The sequence below is a fragment of the Mobula birostris genome, chromosome 12, assembly GCF_030028105.1.
Source record: "Mobula birostris isolate sMobBir1 chromosome 12, sMobBir1.hap1, whole genome shotgun sequence".
NCBI classification, from domain to species: Eukaryota; Metazoa; Chordata; class Chondrichthyes; order Myliobatiformes; family Myliobatidae; genus Mobula; species Mobula birostris.
The window spans coordinates 19,693,092-19,709,487 of record NC_092381.1 but is presented as its reverse complement, the minus strand read 5'-3'; positions in this window follow the sequence as shown (position 1 = coordinate 19,709,487).

Here is a 16,396-nt window from a genome sequence, read left to right as displayed (position 1 = left end):
AAAGCAGTGAAATTAAAATACAATTCTACACATATACAATAGTAAAATCTCTTCCATAAGTGTTCAAAGGTTAATGATTATATTGATAGGTGGATCAAGCTCAAGGTTTAGCTGGTGTAAGCTCATGCAAAACTTGCAGGCTGCCCCCAGCACAATCCCTGCTGGTTTGTATTTTGACACTAATTACACACGTTTCGACATTTCAATGTACAAGTGGCAAATCAAGTTAATCCCTTTAACTGTTCAGGGCAATACAGCATGCTCTCGTACAGTAAGTTACCGTCTCTCTGGAGCCAAGCATGCTGTAATTCTGGCAAACCTTTGCTGTAATTTTCCCAAAGGCTGATATAGTGTTGCTCATTCCGTGCTTTAAACTGAGGGTCATTACATCAAAGAACAAAGATTTGAGTTCTTTTTTTGGAGGGCAAAAAGTTGCTTAATCTTGATTTTTAGTACAGAAATGGACCATAATAGAGAAGTTTTAAGCAGGAGATGCCAGAAAAGTAGAGATAAAGGGGAACCCGAGGAGAAACTTCTTCACTCAGAAGGTGGTGCAAGACTGCCAGTGGAAGAAGTAATACTAATTGTAACATTTAAGGGAAGCTTGGATAAGTAAATGGATGGGAGGGGATAGAGGGCTATGGTCCAGGTGCAGTAGATGGAACTAGGTAGAAGACCCATCACGGACTAAATGGCCCAAAGGGTCTGATTCCCTTTGTAGTGCTCTATGACTCCATAACTCTCTCAGTTACCACAGGGAAAACCGGCTTGCAATGGCAATGTTCATAGCAACATCACTTTTCAATTCCTGAATGTTGGTTTGAACATTAATTTTCTGCCAGAGTCACCAAATCTACAGGCCCTCCTGTGCCTAGCGTCACCTTATGGACATATAATCAATATAAGCTTATACATTTATATTTATTGTGTTTTTTAATTATTGTGTTCTTTATCTTATTGTGATCCAGAGTAACAAATAGTTTGTTCTCCTTTATACTTGTGTACTGGAAATGACATTAAGCAATTGTGAATCTTGGTTCTTGCTATCATTATGATGCAGAATTCTCTAAGCATTGGATATTAGGGAATGTAAGTTGTGTTTGGACCAATGTGATGCTTCATGGTTTTATCCCATCGGTGATGTGAGGTTGCATTAGTCAACCTGCTCGGTATGAGAGGAACCACAGGCTCGGGTACTTGATGTGCATGCTCAGCCGAAGAACGAGTAGTGGGAATCTACCATCCATTAGACTACAACTAAGTGTTGAAATCAGAGTCCGTGCAATGTTCTTCAATATGGGATGACCTCTGTTTGCTGTGAGCGCTCTCTGGTAAAGAGGAAAAGTAGTTTGATAGCTCAACAATAAACTTAGCTTAAAGTGGAAATGCTTAATTTGTCATGTTAAAATTACCAATGTCTGAGATCATCAATAATACGATAATTCAGTGAAGTAATTCAGGGAGTAAATCAAGTTTCTTTCAAAGACATTGCAAATATTGAAAATGATTTTCATACCTGCCTACATGTTTGAAAATCACAAAATCTGTGTAGTCTGTAGTAGGGCCCAGAGACATGAATGAAATTTCAGTATTGAAATCTATAAGGCATAATTTAGTTGAGACACTGATCCTGTCATTCCAGCCAGCTGCCTCTCTTCCGTGTCAACATAGGGCCCTGAGCTCTTTCATACTCCCCTTTAGTTAATAGTTCCCTAGGGAACAGCTGGCTATCTGTGCTTGTGACTCAACTTGTGTCTGACTCTCCATGCACTTCGGAAAATGGAAGTTCTCAGCAAGCTGGATGTTTTCAATGTGGACGTGTGATGAAGGATATCTGTGGGTATTGATTTGTCCCAGGGTTGGATATCTGTGCAAGCAGGAGGCACGAGGGCCAGTGAGTCGATGATCTCAGTTTGAGATCTGGAGTTTGGGGTCCCGTCCATGGCTGGTCTGGAGATTGATATCAAAGGTTGAAGGTTGATTGGATGACTGGAGGTTGAAGCATGAGGACTGAAGCCTGGAAATAGGAGAATGGAGACCAGAAGCCTGTCCTGGGGTTAGAGGACTGTGTGTGTGTGTGTGTGTGTGTGTGGGGGGGGGGGGGGTGAGGAAAGGAGCTTGTTTCGTTGTTGACATTGGCTGTGTTCTGTGTGGTTCTGCCAGGCATGTGGGTGTGATATTCTGGCGCCAGAATTTGTGGCAAAACTTGCAGGCTGCCTCCAGCACATCCTTAGGTTGAGTTGGTTGTTAATGCAAACCACACATTTCACTGTGTGTTTTGATATACTTGTGATAAATAAATGAATCTGAATCTGAATTAGAATCTGCTCTCTGGGTCAGGCAGGATCTGTGGAGGGAAACGGGCAGTGAACATTTCGGGTTGACATCCTTCTGGATGGAATTCCAGGGAATTATGCAACAAAGAAGCTTGCCCTTTGGCCCCAACTTGACCATCCAGGTAACTGTCTGAATGTCTCTTCAACATTGTTAGTGTACCAGCTCCTACTACTTCTACTGGCAGCTCATTCCATACACCCACCACACTCTGTGAAAAGGTCACCTCTCTGATCCCTCACCATCAACATAAGCTCTCCAGTTTTAAACTGTCCAACCCTAAAAATAGACTGTAACCATCTATCTTAAATTTGCCCCTCTGGATTTTGTATTCCTCTATACGATCATCCCTCAGCTTCCCTCACTCCAAAAGGAAAATGGCCTCAGTATTTTCTCGTATCTCAAAACCTTTAGTTCTGCCAATGTCCTTGTGTATTTTTCCTGCATCCTCTCTAGTTTACCATTTCTCTCATGGGTGTGGGACTGGAATCCCTAGATAGACCAGAGATCCAAGGGTACTGATGGTGACAACTTTTCTTTCCTGTTGCAACATCTCAGCAATGGCAAATCTTTTAGCTTTTGTGACAATCTGACAGGTTCATAGTCAATCTTGTTAACACAAGATTTCTATATTTTAGATTATTTAGAACTGCATTCTCAGACTCCCTGGGGGGATTTGAAATCGTATTCTCTGTATTGTTAACCAGTCCAATGGTACTTGCACTGGATTGTTTGATGGATCATTTGAGAATGATTCAATTATTGAGATGGAAATAAAAATTCTCATTTGGCAAAAAGTTCAGACTGAATATGCTAAGAAGTAAATTTGAGCAACTAACATGGCCTGAAAATTCATTCATGCTGGAAAGTGGGGCAGCATGGTAATGTAGCGATTAGAGCAATTGTTTTACAGCACCAGCAATCACTGATTGGGTTTGATTCACACCGCTGTCTCTAAGGATTTTGTATGTCCTGCCTGAACTAGCTAGCATACCCTAGCACTTTCTGTTTTTATTTCAGATTGTAAGCATCTGCAGCTTTTTGCTTGTTTATTTTTATTGTTGCTGGTTAAAGAATAAACACTGGCCAGAACAGCAAGACATTTCCGTTACTCCTCATTGAATAGAAATGCTCTGAGTTCTTTGATATTCACTTGACAATGACAGGAGACATCATTTACTATTGTATCCAAAATCCTGCGCAGAACTCCCTCAGTATTGTACTGCATTTCAGTCCATATTTTTATACTGAAGCCTCAGAATAGCACATGACTCCAAATCTTCGACTGAAGAATGGATGGCTTCCTGATAGAACCAGAGAGGAAGCAGCATCATAAATCTCTCCACTGGACACATGATGGAAAGGAAATGAAGTATTTAGTAGAGTGTATAAGCGGTTTCAAATATTCCTGGATACAGTATCTGGTTAAGTATTTACTGAAATAATTTCTCATAGTTTTGAATTTAAGTCACTCTGTTGTCAATCTAATACCATGAAACAATATGTAGAGGCCATTTCACCTTTGTTGCCTTCACTATCTCTGTCCCCAAAGTCTTGTCCGTCATTTTCCCCATTCAGGTAAACATTCAGTTCCATTTTGAAAATCACTGTTGATGGTTGGGTTGAGTTGTTCTCGGATGTTGGCAATTTATTTGCAAACATTTTGAAACCATACGAGGAGACATCGTCAGTATACTGCTGATTGTGGTATGTCCTCTGAATGCTTGGCCAAGGACACACCACACTCAACAGCATATTGACAATGTCTCCTGACAAAATGTTTGCAAGTAAATTGCCAAGATTGGACAACAACTCAACCCAACCATCAACGACCCGGGCTACACATCTTCCGAATTATCTCCAATCACTACTAAATCCATTTCCCTGAACATCTTCTGACAGAGTGTTCAAATCACATCAGTTCACCGTCTAAAAATCCTCTCTCCCATTTTACCAATTTTCTTAAATCTGTGGCCCTGGTTACTGACCCTTTTACTGCACCACCCATGATTTGAGTGATAACATTCTTCTGTATTTCATTTTCTATAAAAATATTGAGTGATCATAAAATATTAAAAAAGAACAGGGAAAATAAACCAAATGTAGGCAATAATATGCCAGGTTCTCTTGAGTAGTGCAAAGAGGTTTTCAGCTGTGATTCCCTGGGCTACTAGAAAGTAGAAAATTTTATTCATGTTGACATATGGATTATTTCCTCAGTGATATATGGAATGACTTTACAGTGTTGTACCAACTAACAGATGAATGTAAATTCCTACATCTGGCCATTCTTTTAAATGATGCAAAAATCTCTGTAAAAATGTGGATTATATCTATGCTTGCAATGAAATAAGATTTGGACAAGAAATTTGATTTTTTTAAATCTATATTTATTAATTTTAAAATTACGAGTCAATGCAGCATCACCCATCAGGATGAGTCAGATACGTCTTCATAATCACAGGCTTGTCTCCCCCGCTTTCAGCAGCAGAGCTGCAGGCAAGTTAAAAGTAAATGTGTTCCTTCCTGCTTGAAGGTCCCGGACTTCAGTGGGCACCAAGGTGTTCTCAAGAGTTGTCACGTTCATTTAATGAGTGCTTTACCGCAAAATATCACTTTGTGACACCAGTGCCATCTTGGAACTTTTTTTTTAACCAGCTATGAATTCCCTGTTGAAATGTTTTTGACCACAGGATACCTCTGTGCCAGGTTGTAATGGCACATTGCTAAAACCACTTTCTCGCTCAGAAGACCTGACTTAATCAATGGGTAAGTAAATTTTAAGATCCAGATCTATGCTGTATTGATATTTTTACTAGAAGAGAATCAATGTAGGCAGAATGGAACATCTCAGCAGGCTTTTTAAATTGTAGCTTTTGGACTGTGAAAAGTAAGTTAATTGATTAAATGAGTAACATAATTGGAAATAAGCCATGCAAATCTGTTCTTCCTTTCACTGAGTTAAGAAGCTGTTCCATTTCCACACCAATATAAGCTTGATGTTTATAGTTTAATTTGGATGAAGCTGATTAAACAGGCAATGATAAATCTAAATTGAAAATTGTGCCTTTATCCTACAAGGATGTTTTGGTTCCTGTGTTTCCTTCCTTGAACTGAACTCATCTTTTAACTGGATATACCTATGAAGTAATTACTCTATGTTAGACCACGCCAAACTGTTATTCTGCCTCGCACTTGTCCCATAGCCCTCCATCTCTCCTCCGTCCATGTGTCCAAATCCAGCTGTTATTTTTCCTGGGTTGCCAAAATTAGGAAAAGGTCCAATCATAAATGATGTTCCCAAAAGTGATGAGGACTTCTGTAACCTCATGTTCCACCTTATGTTGTGACCTGTGGTGGTCATGCTGAAACTCGAGTCCTTTAAGACACTCTTGGTTCCCGTCAGTATAGTCTCCAGTAGCTTGGGTTGCTGACAGAACAGATGTGAGTAATTGCAAACAGCTGTAAAGTATTACTCATCTTGCTAATCAAAATGACTTTCTGCTAAATAAACCATGAAAAAAAGCTTTTCCACCATCAGTTCACTGAAGTAGAAATGATACAGACTGCGAAGAGTCCACCACGGTAGATTAATCAGGATTCAGTATTTTTTCGCCTATAACCAGCACTTTACGTGTTAGTGCATATCTTAACTTTAAAAGGATTTATAGAAATGTGTCTGATTCACTGGTTCTCAATGAAACTATGGCAGAAAATCTCCTGAAAGTATAACTACTGTCAAAGACTGATGAAATTGAGGCATAGGGTCGTACAGCACTCCAGCACAGAAACATTTTCGCCATTTAGACCAGGCCAAACTGTTCTTCCATCTTGCAAATGTCCCATGTCCTCCCATCCCTCTATCCATGTGTCCAGATACTTACCCTATCTTTTCTTAAATTTTGAAATCAAACTCACATCCATCCACTTCCACTAGCAACTTGTTCCATACTTGCAGCACCTTCCGAGTGAAGAAATTACCCTCAAGTCCCCCATAAATATTTCACCTTTCATCCTTAACCTATGATCTGTAGCTCCAGTTTCACCTAATTGCTGTGGCTGCTTAACAAGATAACATCCCATGGCATACAGGAAAGATACTGGCATGGATAGAGGAATGGCTGTCAGGCAGGAGGCAGTGAGTGGGAATAAAGGGGGCCTTTTAAGACCATAGATATAGGAGCAGAAGTAGGCCATTCGGCCCATTGAGTCTGCTCCGCCATTCAATCATGGGCTGATCCAATTTTTCCAGTCATTGCCACTCCCCTGCCTTCTCCCCATACCCTTTGAGCTCTGGCTAATCAAGGACCTATCTATCTCTGCCTTAAATGCACCCAGTGACTTGGCCTCCACAGCCACTCATGGCAACAAATTCCACAGATTTACCATCCTCTGACTAAAGTAATTTTTCAGCATCTCTGTTCTAAAAGGACGTCCTTCAACCCTGAAGTCATACCTTCTTGTCCTAGACTCCCCTACCATGGGAAATAACTTTGCCATGTATAATCTGTTCAGGCCTCTTAACATTTGGAATGTTTCTATGAGATCCCCCCTCATTCTCCTGATCTCCAGGGAATACAGCCCAAGAGCTGCCAGATGTTCCTCATACGGTAACCCTTTCATTCTTGGAATTATTCTCGTGAATCTTCTCTGAACTCTCTCCAATGTCAGTATATCCTTTCTAAAATAAGGAGCCCAAAACTGCACACAATACTCCAAGTGTGGTCTCACGAGTGCCTTATAGAGCCTCAATATCACATCCCTGCTCTTATATTCAATACCTCTAGAAATGTATGCCAACATTGCATTTACCTTCTTCATCACCTGCTCAACCTGGAAGTTAACCTTTAGGGTATCTTGCACAAGGACTCCCAAGTCCCTTTGCGTCTCTGCAGTTTGAATTCTCTCCCCATCTAAATAATAGTCTACCCTTTTATTTCTTCCACCAAAGTACATGGCCATACACTTTCCAACATTGCATTTCATTTGCCACTTCTTTGCCAATTCCCCTAAATTATCTCAGTCTCTCTGCAGGCTCTCCGTTTCCTCAACACTACCCGCTCCTCCACCTATCTTTGTAAAATCGGCAAATTTAGCCACAAATCCGTTTATCCCATAGTCCAAATCATTGACATACATGGTAAAAAGCAGCGGACCCAACACTGACCCCGTGGAACTCCACTGATAACCGGCAGCCAGCCAGAATAGGATCCCTTTATTCTCACTCTGTTTTCTGCTGATCAGCCAATACTCCACCCACGCTAGTAACTTCCCTGTAATTCCATGGACTCTTATCTTGTTACTCAGCCTCTATTGCGGCACCTTATCAAAAGCCTTCTGAAAATCCAAGTACACCACATCTACTGCATCTCCTTTGTCTACCCTGCTTGTAATTTCCTCAAAAGATTGCAGTAGGTTAGTCAGGCAGGATTTTCCTTTCAAGAAACCATGCTGGCTCTGGCCTATCTTGTCCTGTGCCTCCAGGTACTCCGTAATCTCATCCTAACAGTTGATTCCAACAACTTCCCAACTACTGATGTCAGGCTAACAGGTCTATAGTTTCTTTTCTGCTGCCTCCCACCCTTCTTAAACAGCGGAGTAACATTTGCAATTTTCCATTCATCTGGTACAATGCCAGAACCTATCGATTCTTAAAAGGTCATTGTTAATGCCTCCGCAATCTCTCCAGCTACGTCCTTCAGAACCTGAGGGTGCATCTCTATCATTATCTAGTTTTCTGAACCTTTCATAAGCTTTTCTTTTCTTCTTGACTAGATTTTCAACAACCTTTTTACACACTGGTTCCTGTACCCTACCATCCTTTCCCTGTCTGATTGGAACATACCTCTGCAGAATGCCACACAAATATCCCCTGAACATTTTCAACATTTCTGCCATAGATTTCCTTGAGAACATCTGCTCCCAATTTATGCTTCCAAGTTCCTGCCTGATAGCTTCATATTTCCCCCTACTCCAATTAAACATTTTCCTAACTTGTCTGCTCTCTATCCCTCTCCAATGCTATGGTAAAGGAGATAGAATTGTGATCACCATCTCCAAAATGCTCTCCCACTGACAGATCTAACACCTGACCAGGTTCATTTCCCAACACCAGATCAAGTACAGCCTCTTCTCTTGGAGGTTTATCTACATAGTGTGTCAAGAAACCTTCCTGAACACACTGGAGCTGTTCAATTCAATATTGAGTTCTGAATGCTACAACATGTATCATTGTATCATTTCTTAATGCATGCATTACTAAATGACAATAAAAGAGGACTGCGTGTCCTCATAGTCTATAATCTATATAACCATATAACCATATAACAATTACAGCACGGAAACAGGCCATCTCGGCCCTTTTGGTCCATGCCGAACTCTTATTCTCACCTAGTCCCACGGACCTGCACTCAGCCCATAACCCTCCATTCCTTTCCTGTCCATATATCTATCCAATTTAACTTTAAATGACAACATCGAACCTGCCTCAACCACTTCTGCTGAAGCTCGTTCCACACAGCCACCACTCTCTGAGTAAAGATGTTCCCCCTCATGTTACCCCTAAACTTTTGCCCTTTAACTCTTAACTCATAACTCATGTCCTCTTGTTTGAATCTCCCCCATTCTCAATGGAAAAAGCCTATCCACATCAACTTTATCAATCCCCCTCATAATTTTAAACACCTCTATCAAGTCCCTCCTCAACCTTCTACCCTCCAAAGAATAAAGAACTAACTTGGTCAACCCTTCTCTGTAACTTAGGAGATGAAACCCAGGCAACATTTTTGTAAATCTCCTCTGTACTCTCTCAATTTTATTGACATCTTTCCTATAATTCGGTGACCAGATCTGTACACAATGCTCCAAATTTGGCCTTACCAATGCCTTATACAATTTCTAAATTACATCTCAACTCCTATACTCAATGCTCTGATTAATAAAGGCCAGCATACCAAAAGCTTTCTTCACCACCCTATCCACATGAGATTCCACCCCCAGGGAACTATGCACCATTATTCCTAGATCCCTCTGTTCTACTGCATTCTTCAATGCCTTACCATTTACCATGTATGTCTACACAAAATAGGTGATGCTTTTCTGATAGTCCACATTACAGCAGAGGAGGCACTGGATGTCTTAAATGGTCTAAATGTAGACAAATTTCCAAGGCATGACCAGGTTTATCTAAGAACACAGCAGGAGGCTAGAGAAGAAATTGTGGGAGCCCTGGTGAGATATTTGCATTATCGAAAGCCAGTACATTTGGGGGTAGCAAAAGTTGTGCCTTTAGTTAAGAACAGAAGCAAAGAGAAATCTGGGAATTATAGACCAGTAAGTCTAATATTTGTTGTAGGTAAGTTACTGAAGAGCATTCTGAGGGACAAGATATACATACATCTGGAAAGACAGGGCTTGATTATAGCATAATCACGGCTTTGTGCATGAGAGATCATGTCCTACAAATTAGATTGAGGTTTTTGATGATGTGACCAGAAAGTTTGATGAGGGCAGGGTGGTGGATGTGGTTTATATGGACTTCAGAAAGACCTTAGATAAATTTTCACATGGTTGGCTGCAGTGGACCATTAGATGGCATGGAATCCAGGGAGAGCCAGCTAACTTGAATACATATTTGGCATGATGATAGAAAGCAGAAGGTGAGAGTGACAGATTGTTTCTTGGACTAGAAGACCATGACTAGTGATGTGTCGCAGGACTCGGTTCTCCTCCCATTATTGTCATCTATATCAATGATTTGGACAAGAATGTACAGGATATGGTCAGTAAGTCTGCATATGACAGTAAAGTAGTGGATAGTGAAAACAGTTACCAACGATTACAAGGGGATTTTGATCAGCTGAGTAAATTGGTCAAGGAATGACAAATGGATATTAATTCAGATAAGTGCAAAGTGTCACACATCAAAGTTGCTGGTGAAGGGAGCAGGCCAGGCAGCATCTCTAGGAAGAGGTACAGTCGACGTTTCAGGCCGAGACCCTTCATCAGGACTGACGGGTCTCGGCCTGAAACGTCGTCTGTACCTCTTCCTAGAGATGCTGCCTGGCCTGCTGCGTTCACCAGCAACTTTGATGCGTGTTGCTTGAATTTCCAGCTTCTGCAGAATTCCTCGTGTTTGCGTTTTTAAGTGCAAAGTGTTGCATTTTAGCAATCAAATCCAAGCAGGACTTTCACAGTGAATGGCAGGGCCCTGGGAAGTGTTGCAGGACAGAGGGACCTTGGAGTACAACTACATGATTTACTGAAAGTGGAGTCACGGGTAGACAGGGTAGTGAAGAAGGCTTTTGGTATGCTGGCACGGAAATTAAAGTTGGGAGGTGATGTTGCGGTTTTTCAAGACACTGGTGAGGTCATACTTGGAGTATTGTGTTCAGTTTCTGTTGTCCTGTTGCAGGAAAGATGTTATTAAACTGGAAAGAATGTAGAAAAGATTTAAAAGGATGTGGCAGAGATTGAGGGACTGAATTATGTTATAGGGGGAGTTTGGACAGCTAGGACATTATTCCTTGGGGTGTAGGGACTGAGAGGTGATCTCATAGAGGTGTATAAAATCACGAGGAGCATGTTGGTCAGGGTTGGATATTGCATCCTAGCTGTCTATGTGATACACAAGCCAGGGCAGTACGATATGGAGAGCAAGCTGTTGCCCATGCAGCAGGCCCCCCTCTCCACGCAGCTGATGAATCCAAACAAACGGCAGAGGTCGACACCACTTGCCACCAGCAGCATCACAGCAGTTACCAGTCAGCGCTGAACATGATATAGAACTGCCTTAGGGACTCCCACTCCATATTTCTCTCCGAAACTTTCCCTGTGAGTGGATATAGCCATGAGGTAGAGGAGGTTTGTGATCAGAGTTTTCCTTACAGCTGAGCTGCCAATCACAGCTGATGATCCCCATCTGCCCAGCGTGACTGGATTTAAGGTAGGGGTACCCCGCCTTTCCCCTGTCAGTAGAAACGGTTGTGCCGGGTTTAGCAGCTAAGCCATACATGAAGGCCAGGAGCAGGATTTAGTTGCCAGAGGCTGTTTGAGACGTGCACCATTGAGAGCATTTAATAGTTAGTGGGAGTTCCCTCCCCCAGCTAGGACAACCTTAAGGAACCTGAGGGGCAGAGACAGGGTGAATACTGTAGAAAGGAAATGGGAATTAAGAACCAACGGACATTGGTAATCGATATCACAACATTAAAACAGTTCTTTTAGCCTACCCAGTCCAAACCAACCTGACCTTCTACCCAGTCCCACCTACCTGCACCCTGATCATATCCCTCAAAATCCCTTACATCCATAGAAACATAGAAAATAGGTGCAGGAGTAGGCCATTCGGCCCTTCGAGCCTGCACTGCCATTCAGTATGATCATGGCTGATCATCCAGCTCAGAACCCTGTACCTGCCTTCTCTCCATACCCCCTGATCCCTTTAGCCACAAGGGCCATATCTAACTCCCTCTTAAATATAGCCAATGAACTGGCCTCAACTGTTTCCTGTGGCAGAGAATTCCACAGATTCACCACTCTCTGTGTGAAGAAGTTTTTCCTCATCTCAGTCCTAAAAGACTTCCCCTTTATCCTCAAACTGTGACTGGATCCATGTACCTATCCAAACTTCTCTTAAACATTACAAGGTTTGAAGTGATAGGAGAAAGCTTTAATAGGATGTTAAGGACAACTTTTTTTGCACAAAGAGTGTAGTTATTGCAGGAAAGATTTTAGCACAGATAAACCAGTGGCTGACTGGCAGGAGGCAAAGAGTAGGAATAAAGGGAGCCTATTCTGGCTGGCTGCTGGTGACTGATGACGTTCCACAGGGGTTTGTGTTGGGACCGATTCTTTTTATGTCAATGATTTGGATGATGGAATTACAAACGAGAAAATCTGCAGATACTGGAAATCCAAGCAACACCCATAAAATGCCAGAGTAACTCTTTGTAGCAAAGTTTGCACATGATATGAAGATAGATGGAGGGGCAGATAGTTTTGAGGAAGAAGGACAAACAGATTAGGAAATGGCAGATGGAATACATTTGGTAGAAGAAATAAAAGGGGTGACTATTTTCTAAATGGAGAGAAAATACAAAAAACTGAAATGCAAAGGGACTTGGGAGTCCTAGTGCAGGATTCTCTAAAGACTAATTTGCAGGTCTGTGGTGAAAAAGTTAAATGCAGTGTTAGCATTCATTTCAAGAGGACTAGAGTATAAAAGCAAGGATATAATGTTGAAACTTTGCAAAACATTGGTGAGGCTCACTTGGAGTAATGTAAGCAGTTTTGGGCCCCTTATGTTAGAAAGGATGTGCTGAAACTGGAGAGGGTTCAAAGGAGATTCATTAAAATGATTCCAGGATTGAATGGCTTGTCATATGAAGAGTGTTTGATTGCTCTGGGCCTGTATTCACTAGTATTCAGAAGAATGAGGGGCGACCTCAATGAAACCATTTAAATGGTGAAAGGCCTTGATAGAGTGGATGTGGAGTGGAAGTTTCCTATGATGGGAAAGTCTAAGGCCAAGGATACAGCCTCAGAATAGAGGGGTGTCCTTTTAAAATGGAGACGAGGAGGAATTTCTTTAGCCAGAGAGTGGTGAATCTGTGGAATTCCCTGCCACAGGCAGCTGTGGAGACCAAGTCTTTGTGTATATTTAAGGCAGAGGTCGATAGAAGTGTTTGGTCAGGGCATAAAGGGATATGGGGAGAAAGCATGAGATTGGAGCTGAGGGGAAAATTGGGTAATGAAATACTGGAGCAGACTCAATGGGCCAAGTGGCCTAATTCTGCTCCTATATCTTATGATCTTATGGTCTTGTAGTTTTATGTGGAATGAGTTGGCAGAGAAAGTGGTTGAGGTCGGTACAATAGAGTTTTTAAAAACAGTTGGATGGATACATGGATTGGAAATGTTTTGAAAGTTATGAGCCAAATCCTGGCAAATGGGACTAAATTCGATGGACATCTTGGTCGGCAAGGGCCAGTAAGACTCTAGGCCTTGTTATCATGTTGTATTACTTCCTTTGAAGGAGGCCTCAGATAAATAGATCCGAGTGAAATTAGGGTGGAGAGCGAGAGGATCATACAACTGAAAGCTCAGGCCATTCTCGCAGACAGAATGGAGGTGCTTTGCAAACTTATCACTCAATCTGATTTTGGCTACTCCAGTTCAGTGAAGATACTTGTTAAATTTGTTAGTTATTAAAAAGCAACACACAATAAACACACATAAGATTGCTTATATGCATAGATTGATTGTATGTCCATAATGTGATGCTAGGCTGTATATAAGGTGACTGACAGGAAATAAAAAAGAAGTGTTGGAGATAGTGGATGGAGACGTTGATAAACCTTACTGCTTGGAGAAAGTAACTGTTTTTGAGTCTGGTGGTCCTGGCATGGATGCTACGTAACATGCTCCCAGATGGGTGTAGCTCTACTTCATTAGGAGATTTAATATGTCACCAGCGAGTCTTGCAAAGTTCTACAGGTGTACAGTGGAGAGCATTCTGACTGGTTGAATTACCATCTAGTATGGAGACGCCAAAGTGCAGGACTGAATGAGGCTGCAAAGGGTTATAACTTCCTCCATCTTGGTAGCTGGTAGTGGGGATAAGCTGCCTTACAAACCTACCGCGATTCTTTGAGGAAGTTACAACCTCCATCATTGGCACAACCATCGAAGACATTTTCAGGAAGGACCCTCATCATCTGAGACATGCCATCTTCTCATTACTACCATCTGGAAGGAGGAACTGGAACATGCTGGAAACATACTCAATATTTTAGAACAGGGGTCCCCAACCTTTTTTGCACTGCGGACCGGTTTATTATTGACAATATTCTCGAGGACCGGCTGACCCGGCGGGCGGGGGGCGTGTAGGGTTGCCAACAGACAAGAGTAGCAGTCAAATACGTTGTGTTTACCCAAAAAGACTATAATGACCATGAAGCCTTGCGCGGGCACCAGTGAGCATGCGTGACCTGTGCATATGTGTACCTGTTGATTTTTTCCCTGCAAGTCGTTTTTGGCAATTCCGTTCAGGGTCGGGGGGATGTTAATCATGAACGGGATGTTAATCACGAATGGAATATAGGTGATAAGTGGCTAATACACTCAATTTCGTTTCTAAAAGGGTTTATCTAACAAATTTAATATTAAACACACAGCGCATATTTTCCTCGTGTGAATATAGTGATAAGTCAATTATCAAGGGAGAACGGGGGATCTTGAAGTAAGTGTTGAATGAACTTCCAGTAGAACTGGTAGAGGCAGGTTTGATATTATCATTTAAAGAAAAATTGGATAGGTATATGGACAGGAAAGGAATGGAGGGTTATGGGCTGAGTGCAGGTTGGTGGGACTAGGTGAAAGTAGCGTTCAGCACAGACTAGAAGGGCTGAAATCACCTGTTTCCATGCTGTAATTGTTATATGGTTATATAGGTAAGTCAATAGCATCCTAACATTTTAAGTAACGTTTGGATATTAAACACACAGCACATATTTTCCCCATATGAACATATAAAATCATTGCCACACACCAATATCGCTGAATCAGTGGGAGCCCTGGGTTTGTTTTCCTGCAACAACACGGTCCTATCGAGGGGTGATGGGAGACAGCGATACTCGAAGGGGCTTCCTTGTGTCCAGTCTATTCTGCAACTTAGTTTTCGTTGCATTCATTGCAGAAAACTCTGCTTCACAGAAAAATGTTGGAAATAGAAACAACGTTTTCAGTGCTTTCATGGCTGTCTCAGGATATTTAGCCTTGACTTTGATCCGGAATGCCGGCAGAGATGTTATGTCAAACATACTTTACAGCCTGCCGTCATTTGCAAGCTCGAAGAGTTGATCTCCTTCCTGCGCTGACATGGATGACGCACGGGTAATGACTTCGCGTGCGTTCAAGCTCAACAGTGGGCGTGATAGGGAAAGAGGAAAGGTGCAGCTGACTCATATCGCCAAATCATATCGCTTCCTCGCGGCCTGGTAGCACATGCTTTGCGGCCCGGTGGTTGGGGACCGCTGTTTTAGAGCAGCTTCTTTCATTAGATTTCCGAATGGTCCATGAACATCATATCACCATTTTGCTCTCTTTTTGCACTGTTTTAAAAATTTATTTGTAATTTACTGTAATTTTCAGATTATGTGCTGTATTGCTACTAGACAGCAGCAAAGTTCAGAATATACACCTAGTGGCACTTTATCAGGTACACCTGTACACCTGCTTGTTAATGCAAATATCTAATCAGCCAATCGTGTGGCTGCAACCCAATGCGTAAGAGCATGCAGACATGGTCATGAGGTTCAGTTGTTGTTCAGACCAAACATAGAATGGGGAAGAAATGTGATATAAGTGACTTTGACTGTAAAATGGTTGCTGGTGTCACTTGGGGTGGTTTGAGTATCTCAGAAACTGCTGATTTCTTGGGATTTCAACAAACAGTCTCTAGAGTTTGCAGAAAATGGTGTGGAAAAACTAATAACATCAAGTGAGTGATGGTTCTGTGACCAAAAATGCTTTGTTAATGACAGAGGTCGGGGAGAATGGCCAAACTGGTTCAAGCTGACAGGAAAGTGAAGGAAAATCAAATAACCATGTGTTACAACAGTGGTGTGCTAAAGACCATCTCCGAACCCATAACATGCTGAACCTCGCCGTGGATGGGCGACAGCAGCAGAAAACCATGAACACAGACTCAGTGGCCACTTCATAAGGTACAAGAGGTGCCGAATAAAGTAGCTACTGAGTGAATGTCAGGGATAATAAACCTAACTTGGATTCTGATTCTGATTCTGAAAGTATGGCCAGAGAGGGAGATATAAATGAACATCTAAAACAACTCACCGTACAAAATAAAGCCAATTCTTTTCCCTTCTGACTAAGTAATGCAAGAATAGAAGATCAAATCAATAGAAGAGCTGGAAGTTCGATGTGTCTAGCAACTGATTAGATATGTTTCATCTCAAGGTGAATGGACATGAGCTGGTAAATGTTCAATCAGGTGGGGGTGAAGGGATTTTCTGTAAATTTATTGAATGATGATCTTCTG